This window comes from Vicugna pacos, unplaced genomic scaffold, assembly GCF_048564905.1.
Source record: "Vicugna pacos unplaced genomic scaffold, VicPac4 scaffold_19, whole genome shotgun sequence".
Lineage (NCBI taxonomy): Eukaryota > Metazoa > Chordata > Mammalia > Artiodactyla > Camelidae > Vicugna > Vicugna pacos.
Window position 1 is genome coordinate 14,167,348 of NW_027328740.1, and position 9,665 is coordinate 14,177,012.

Here is a 9,665-nt window from a genome sequence, read left to right on the forward strand (position 1 = left end):
CAGGGAAGACATAAACACAACATTTGCTGAATCTAGCGGAAGGACATCGTTTCTAGGTGTGAGCTAAGTATTCAATTTTATCTATTACAGCCGAGACTATTTGACCTTTAAGGTGTTCACTGTTGTTCACAGAGAGTGAAGCTGGAGGAACTCTGATTCTAGGAGGGGCTTGCTCTTCTCGTAATGGCTTCATTGCAGCTCAGGTACTGATCCTTCAAAATGGATGCCTGAGTGGAGGGGAGGCAAGGGCAAGTGCTCACTAGCTAGGCCCAAACCTGGGAAAAGGCTTACCTGGGCTTGTTGAATTTTGGTCTGAATGGCTTGGGAATGCCCCTTGGGACGTGTGGATTCTCACGACCTCTTCCAAGAACAGGAGCGTTTTGATCATCTCTGCCATTTCTTCTCCTTCAGACGTCAGGGACCTTGGACCCGTTATTGGAGAAGAGAATTGAGGAACTTCCTCAAGTCCACGTTGGCACTCCGTATGTTTCTGCCTGTATCAGTGAGTTTCAATATGTCTCATGAATGTCTTTTGAGCCTGGTATCCTCTACAGCTGTCTCCACGCCAGTATTCTCCATTGTAGCAGAACATCTCTCATCCATGTGTTCGCATCTCTCCTCAATCCGTGCAGCCAGCTTATCGGCCAGCTTCTCTTTGTGTCTCCCCTAAAGTCGACTTCATCAGGACTGGGCAAGTCTGAAAGTACCTCGGAGCCTCACCAGTAAGCTGATGACAGGCAGATCTTCCACTGTCTGCCCTTTCAGGTTCTGGAAACTGACCTGTGACCTCAGGTCTTTGGGCAGCAGCAGTATCTCGAACTTACACAGCTTCCCGGACCAAAGACCTAAGCCAAGCTCCACAGAGGGCGGCAGCCCCTCCATCACACTGATCCACCCACAGAACTCTGCCCGGTTACCTAGGATCCAACAGCCACAACAAGCCTCGCGGTAAACACCAACATTCCACCTGGAATCCAACCGCTAACTGCCATCCCCAATGGCTGCTGCATCTTGTCAGTGTTGGGGGAGGGGCTGCATCCGACGAGAGGTTCCTAAGGTAAATGTGATTCTACCCACTAGCGTCCCATGGGCCTTTCTTCTTCCCTCTTTCCTTTTGTTCAGAGCTCTATGCACCGTACCAATGGAGGGAAGTGTGTCCCTTTTCAGTTGATGGTTTCACACGTCTTTAAACTTTCTAACAGTTCACAGTACACAGGGACCCACTAAAGGAGACTTATGTTCCTATAATATCCGTACACCCGGAATACATATGCGTCGCCTGATTTCTGCTGAAACACCCACACTCTCAGGACATGGATCCATTGGATTCATGGGGGCTGAAATTCCAAGAAATGAAACCAACCCCAATGTGCACTTTGCTGTCGGTCTCTTTTGCACTTAGTACACTTTGGCAGAGCTACTTGCCTTTGTTATAGGCTTCTTACATTTCTTCTCTACGTAGCCTAGAATATGGCATTCCTTCATCCTGTTGGAAGACATACAAGTCTACATCACGGACTAGGAATCCATTTGATTCCAAATCGGCATTAGTGTTAGGTCACGATATGCTCTTATGAATCAAAATTTACGAATATGAATGCACGCTTCTGATTTCCGAATACAAGTGTGCTGAGTACATGCAAGCCACGATACTGGGTCGATGCGTTCTGAATGACCCTTGACCTCACCTTGAGTATTTTCTTTTGAATAATCATGGTTCCCTTTGTATATGTCAGCCAACCATACCATTTTGGTGCTTGTTTGTTGGTTTGATTCTTTGTTGGTCTTCTTCTCGCTTGTTTTGCAAACACGTCAGGCCATGCATCTCTCCTTTCGCTTCAAACAGAGTCAAATAAGCTGATTCACTTAAGAGAGTGCTTCCAATCACCTATGATTTCCTGCTTCCCTCTCCCATCTTTAGGGTTTTGATGTCCTCCTTAAGTTCTTCTTCTTTCTTCTCTGCCACACATGCTCTTCTTGCATTTCCAATAATGGTTTCTTCTTTCCATTCCATCTTGCTGCTTTTCTATTCAGGGGAGTTTTCTCAACCTTTCTTTTAGAAAAACTTTTGAACTGCTGAATTCTTTTAAGATTTGCCGGTCTGTAGAATTCTCTAGCTCTGCCGTTATTTGAAATGGTGTTCATGTGGCATAGGCTACCCTAGGTGGCAGCATTTGGCCATTCAGGATATGGTCTGTGTCCTGGCACTCCTCCCTGTCCTGCAATATTGCTGCCGAGATATCAGCTGAAACCCCTCTGGAGGTTTCCTTGTGACTATGTTGTTTCCTCCAGGTGCATTTTAAATCACTCGGATATTCGTGAACTTTGTTGATTTGAATCATACAGCTGCTGGTAGGTCTATTGGGATTCCACCTCCTTCGGATGCTGTGTAATTCCTGAATTCGCATAGATGATTCTTTCTTGGCTTTCAGCAAGTTTCAGTCTGATTTTTCTACAGATAAATTTTCAGACACTTTTTGTTTCTTTATCTCTTGCTTTTCCATCTGGGACTCATGATTTCTATTCTTTCATGCCCTGTCTTAACCCAGGGTTCAACTGCAATGTTTTCATTTGTTTGCACTTGCTTTCCTATGTCTGCTTCTGACCGAGGTTTTTCTCTTCCCCTGTCTTCACAGTCATTCACGCGTCCCTCTGCATTATCTAGTCTGCTAAGGACTGAATTTTAGCCCTGATATTATCACAACCATTGAGTTTCCTGATATTTTTGGCTCGTGTTGAGACTTTCTCTTCCCCTTTTCTGGTATTCTGCCTTTTGTGATTCTGAGACACTGGTGTTCTTCAGTGTTTTCCTGACCTTCATTTTCAACACTTGTTCTGGATAGCGTTTTGCAGACTAGTTGTTTGAAAGCTTATCTTTTGCGCCTTCAATATCTTTGGAACTGAAAATGGTACTTCCTGTTTCTTTTACTGTTCTTCTTCATCTCTACTGGTCAGGTAATATCAGGTATCTAATGTAGACTTCTAGGGCTTTGTTAATTGAAAATTTTAGACTCTTGTCTCTACGCAATTCCATGGGATTTCTGTGAGGACAATTTCTCCTAGGCATTGATGCCATAACCTGTACCTGTGTGTGTTGTTTGGTATATCTCCAATTGCTGGTGTTGCATTAGTTGTGATGAACAACCCATACTACTTCGATTAGCATAACTTCATTTTGATTATACTTATCTCACACTTCTGAAAGTGCACAGGACACTTCCTCTTGTGGAAATGAAGCTTCTAAAAGTTCTCAGCTCTGCATTCTTCTCTATGTCATTTTGGAGTGTTTCCAAAACAGCAAACTGAGAGTGCTCTTCTGCTTTTTATTGCCACGGGAATGTCCCAAAGAAATCAGTTCTTTCCAGAGCTTCTCTGTCTACAGAAACACCAGTGGAAGCATATCTATGGATGTCACATATCAGGGCCTGCTGGAATGATCCCACAGACCTTCCTTGTTGTCCTAGGTGCCGTACCGTGCCGGTGCCATCCAAAATGTAGCATCCGCTTTTGGGAGATAGTGCTGAAGGGAATGCTTCCTCTTCTCGCGCTGTGGACTTGGACCACTCTTCCTTGTCCTCTCATCCTTGTGGCACGGGTGCACGAAGGCAACCACAGAGTTGTTGCGCATCCTGTGACTCAAACCAAACCATAATCCCAGCCCAGGTTACGAATGTAGCATATCCTAAGGCTTTTCATTCTGATTTCAAATTCAAGGCCCCCTGGATCCCTCAGACCAGATGCACGATATCTCTGATTCAGCCCCACACGTGCTCTATTGGCAAAATTCCCAATTGGTCCCTGGTCCTGCAGATGTACTGGGTGTGGCCATGGGACATATCGGTAATCGCAACCGCGCGACCAGTGTGGTTGGTTTATTATTGGTACACAGTTCGGTTTGCTCTCTTGATTCGACCCACCACATCCCACAACGCACTCCAGATCCCTGAGACTCAGCGTGTGCCATCATCCGTAGCTCTATGCCTCACTGACCATTGCCTCTGCTACCTCAAATTTGGCAGCTTGGATCTTGGTCTCAGAATTAACTGTGGGGATATTTTGCGCTGGTTTCTTTGAGTTCTCTCAGCCAAGCATCTGCTGGGCACTCTTGTAAATCTCAGCACATCACCTTCAAACCCATGTCTCCTGTCCGCTTGAGAGTGTGCGTCCAAGTTAAACAGAGTTTCACCCTTGTTGCTCCATCACCAGGGGTCCGAACCTGCACTGGTTTCCATTCCCTGCTTTGCATTCTCCTGCTTCCAGGTGTCCTGAGGCCTCATCCTGTCTTTGGGAGTAACAGACCTCTCTTCGGCCAGTGTCCTATGCTAAGGGCTGGGTGAGTGGATGTTTCCATTGCTCTGTACATGGGAGCGAGTGAGTGCAGGTTGCACTTCTTCTCTGCCAACTGGGCATCGATGAATCAACACTATCCAGATACATTTCACAGAAATGTGATATTTGCTTAGCTCTTTGTTTCTATACAGCCGTGGTGGGAGGGATTGTCCGAAGACAACTATTTTGACATTGTGTTGATATCCCATTTGCAGTCTTTAAGAAGTTTAACAGAACTCATTTACATGTTTTGGGAGTTATGCAAAAATGGAGTTATATTTTGAAACACACTAAATCGACCAAGAAGCCAGACTTGTCAATTTTGGTAACATTTTGTCAGCTCTACGGAAAAGCTAGACAGATAGAATGCAAACTAGCAGTCCAAACTGTTCAAGGGTTCATGTCAGCTCTTTAAGGTTGAAGCCTCCGAAACCAACAGGAACCATGAAATAACTTTTGGAAACATGGAATAACCCCCAACCTTGGATAAACTTGTGCATGTGGTACCCTGTATCCGAATGACACCTACTGGCCAATGTTGGCATTTCAAGGGGTAACATCCCTCTCTAGGAAAATACAAGAGGAAACAAACCAAATATATACATTTAGGTTTGAATCCAAAAGCACCTAGAGGCATTCTAGCTAGGAGAATCCTGCTGCAGTTATGCTAGTCTATTGAGAACCAGGTGTTTTTCTATCAGTGTTGAGAATGCTTAATCATCCGATCCTGTAGTTTAAAGCCATTTAACGCAACCAAGTCTGCACCCCCATGATATAGTGCCCCCGGGGGCTTGACTCAAGTGATAGACGATCCACATAAGCTGTATCTTTAATGTCATTGGCGACTTTTACAGTTCAGTTCACTTTCTGACTTGTACTATTTACCTTCACTGTCTTGAAAAACTGAAGCCTAATACAGATTCATGTTCAGTCAAAGATTCCCCTCACTTACCACACTCCCTTCACCCCAGGGAAGACATAAACACAACATTTGCTGAATCTAGCGGAAGGACATCTTTTCCAGGTGTGAGCTAAGTATTCAATTTTATCTATTACAGCCGAGACTATTTGACCTTTAAGGTGTTCACTGTTGTTCACAGAGAGTGAAGCTGGAGGAACTCTGATTCTAGGAGGGGCTTGCTCTTCTCGTAATGGCTTCATTGCAGCTCAGGTACTGATCCTTCAAAATGGATGCCTGAGTGGAGGGGAGGCAAGGGCAAGTGCTCACTAGCTAGGCCCAAACCTGGGAAAAGGCTTACCTGGGCTTGTTGAATTTTGGTCTGAATGGCTTGGGAATGCCCCTTGGGACGTGTGGATTCTCACGACCTCTTCCAAGAACAGGAGCGTTTTGATCATCTCTGCCATTTCTTCTCCTTCAGACGTCAGGGACCTTGGACCCGTTATTGGAGAAGAGAATTGAGGAACTTCCTCAAGTCCACGTTGGCACTCCGTATGTTTCTGCCTGTATCAGTGAGTTTCAATATGTCTCATGAATGTCTTTTGAGCCTGGTATCCTCTACAGCTGTCTCCACGCCAGTATTCTCCATTGTAGCAGAACATCTCTCATCCATGTGTTCGCATCTCTCCTCAATCCGTGCAGCCAGCTTATCGGCCAGCTTCTCTTTGTGTCTCCCCTAAAGTCGACTTCATCAGGACTGGGCAAGTCTGAAAGTACCTCGGAGCCTCACCAGTAAGCTGATGACAGGCAGATCTTCCACTGTCTGCCCTTTCAGGTTCTGGAAACTGACCTGTGACCTCAGGTCTTTGGGCAGCAGCAGTATCTCGAACTTACACAGCTTCCCGGAACAAAGACCTAAGCCAAGCTCCACAGAGGGCGGCAGCCCCTCCATCACACTGATCCACCCACAGAACTCTGCCCGGTTACCTAGGATCCAACAGCCACAACAAGCCTCGCGGTAAACACCAACATTCCACCTGGAATCCAACCGCTAACTGCCATCCCCAATGGCTGCTGCATCTTGTCAGTGTTGGGGGAGGGGCTGCATCCGACGAGAGGTTCCTAAGGTAAATGTGATTCTACCCACTAGCGTCCCATGGGCCTTTCTTCTTCCCTCTTTCCTTTTGTTCAGAGCTCTATGCACCGTACCAATGGAGGGAAGTGTGTCCCTTTTCAGTTGATGGTTTCACACGTCTTTAAACTTTCTAACAGTTCACAGTACACAGGGACCCACTAAAGGAGACTTATGTTCCTATAATATCCGTACACCCGGAATACATATGCGTCGCCTGATTTCTGCTGAAACACCCACACTCTCAGGACATGGATCCATTGGATTCATGGGGGCTGAAATTCCAAGAAATGAAACCAACCCCAATGTGCACTTTGCTGTCGGTCTCTTTTGCACTTAGTACACTTTGGCAGAGCTACTTGCCTTTGTTATAGGCTTCTTACATTTCTTCTCTACGTAGCCTAGAATATGGCATTCCTTCATCCTGTTGGAAGACATACAAGTCTACATCACGGACTAGGAATCCATTTGATTCCAAATCGGCATTAGTGTTAGGTCACGATATGCTCTTATGAATCAAAATTTACGAATATGAATGCACGCTTCTGATTTCCGAATACAAGTGTGCTGAGTACATGCAAGCCACGATACTGGGTCGATGCGTTCTGAATGACCCTTGACCTCACCTTGAGTATTTTCTTTTGAATAATCATGGTTCCCTTTGTATATGTCAGCCAACCATACCATTTTGGTGCTTGTTTGTTGGTTTGATTCTTTGTTGGTCTTCTTCTCGCTTGTTTTGCAAACACGTCAGGCCATGCATCTCTCCTTTCGCTTCAAACAGAGTCAAATAAGCTGATTCACTTAAGAGAGTGCTTCCAATCACCTATGATTTCCTGCTTCCCTCTCCCATCTTTAGGGTTTTGATGTCCTCCTTAAGTTCTTCTTCTTTCTTCTCTGCCACACATGCTCTTCTTGCATTTCCAATAATGGTTTCTTCTTTCCATTCCATCTTGCTGCTTTTCTATTCAGGGGAGTTTTCTCAACCTTTCTTTTAGAAAAACTTTTGAACTGCTGAATTCTTTTAAGATTTGCCGGTCTGTAGAATTCTCTAGCTCTGCCGTTATTTGAAATGGTGTTCATGTGGCATAGGCTACCCTAGGTGGCAGCATTTGGCCATTCAGGATATGGTCTGTGTCCTGGCACTCCTCCCTGTCCTGCAATATTGCTGCCGAGATATCAGCTGAAACCCCTCTGGAGGTTTCCTTGTGACTATGTTGTTTCCTCCAGGTGCATTTTAAATCACTCGGATATTCGTGAACTTTGTTGATTTGAATCATACAGCTGCTGGTAGGTCTATTGGGATTCCACCTCCTTCGGATGCTGTGTAATTCCTGAATTCGCATAGATGATTCTTTCTTGGCTTTCAGCAAGTTTCAGTCTGATTTTTCTACAGATAAATTTTCAGACACTTTTTGTTTCTTTATCTCTTGCTTTTCCATCTGGGACTCATGATTTCTATTCTTTCATGCCCTGTCTTAACCCAGGGTTCAACTGCAATGTTTTCATTTGTTTGCACTTGCTTTCCTATGTCTGCTTCTGACCGAGGTTTTTCTCTTCCCCTGTCTTCACAGTCATTCACGCGTCCCTCTGCATTATCTAGTCTGCTAAGGACTGAATTTTAGCCCTGATATTATCACAACCATTGAGTTTCCTGATATTTTTGGCTCGTGTTGAGACTTTCTCTTCCCCTTTTCTGGTATTCTGCCTTTTGTGATTCTGAGACACTGGTGTTCTTCAGTGTTTTCCTGACCTTCATTTTCAACACTTGTTCTGGATAGCGTTTTGCAGACTAGTTGTTTGAAAGCTTATCTTTTGCGCCTTCAATATCTTTGGAACTGAAAATGGTACTTCCTGTTTCTTTTACTGTTCTTCTTCATCTCTACTGGTCAGGTAATATCAGGTATCTAATGTAGACTTCTAGGGCTTTGTTAATTGAAAATTTTAGACTCTTGTCTCTACGCAATTCCATGGGATTTCTGTGAGGACAATTTCTCCTAGGCATTGATGCCATAACCTGTACCTGTGTGTGTTGTTTGGTATATCTCCAATTGCTGGTGTTGCATTAGTTGTGATGAACAACCCATACTACTTCGATTAGCATAACTTCATTTTGATTATACTTATCTCACACTTCTGAAAGTGCACAGGACACTTCCTCTTGTGGAAATGAAGCTTCTAAAAGTTCTCAGCTCTGCATTCTTCTCTATGTCATTTTGGAGTGTTTCCAAAACAGCAAACTGAGAGTGCTCTTCTGCTTTTTATTGCCACGGGAATGTCCCAAAGAAATCAGTTCTTTCCAGAGCTTCTCTGTCTACAGAAACACCAGTGGAAGCATATCTATGGATGTCACATATCAGGGCCTGCTGGAATGATCCCGCAGACCTTCCTTGTTGTCCTAGGTGCCATACCGTGCCGGTGCCATCCAAAATGTAGCATCCGCTTTTGGGAGATAGTGCTGAAGGGAATGCTTCCTCTTCTCGCGCTGTGGACTTGGACCACTCTTCCTTGTCCTCTCATCCTTGTGGCACGGGTGCACGAAGGCAACCACAGAGTTGTTGCGCATCCTGTGACTCAAACCAAACCATAATCCCAGCCCAGGTTACGAATGTAGCATATCCTAAGGCTTTTCATTCTGATTTCAAATTCAAGGCCCCCTGGATCCCTCAGACCAGATGCACGATATCTCTGATTCAGCCCCACACGTGCTCTATTGGCAAAATTCCCAATTGGTCCCTGGTCCTGCAGATGTACTGGGTGTGGCCATGGGACATATCGGTAATCGCAACCGCGCGACCAGTGTGGTTGGTTTATTATTGGTACACAGTTCGGTTTGCTCTCTTGATTCGACCCACCACATCCCACAACGCACTCCAGATCCCTGAGACTCAGCGTGTGCCATCATCCGTAGCTCTATGCCTCACTGACCATTGCCTCTGCTACCTCAAATTTGGCAGCTTGGATCTTGGTCTCAGAATTAACTGTGGGGATATTTTGCGCTGGTTTCTTTGAGTTCTCTCAGCCAAGCATCTGCTGGGCACTCTTGTAAATCTCAGCACATCACCTTCAAACCCATGTCTCCTGTCCGCTTGAGAGTGTGCGTCCAAGTTAAACAGAGTTTCACCCTTGTTGCTCCATCACCAGGGGTCCGAACCTGCACTGGTTTCCATTCCCTGCTTTGCATTCTCCTGCTTCCAGGTGTCCTGAGGCCTCATCCTGTCTTTGGGAGTAACAGACCTCTCTTCGGCCAGTGTCCTATGCTAAGGGCTGGGTGAGTGGATGTTTCCATTGCTCTGTACATGGGAG

The 9,665-nt window shown here is 45.3% G+C and overlaps 1 long non-coding RNA gene across 1 annotated transcript; it reads left to right on the plus strand.

Annotated features, from left to right (window-relative positions):
- The first annotated feature begins 884 nt into the window (after positions 1-884).
- LOC140693037 (uncharacterized) lies at positions 885-5,795 on the plus strand. The gene is made up of 3 exons (XR_012068688.1): positions 885-1,057; positions 5,430-5,500; positions 5,709-5,795. It is a non-coding gene; the product is annotated as an uncharacterized lncRNA (long non-coding RNA).
- The last annotated feature ends 3,870 nt before the right edge of the window (positions 5,796-9,665 follow it).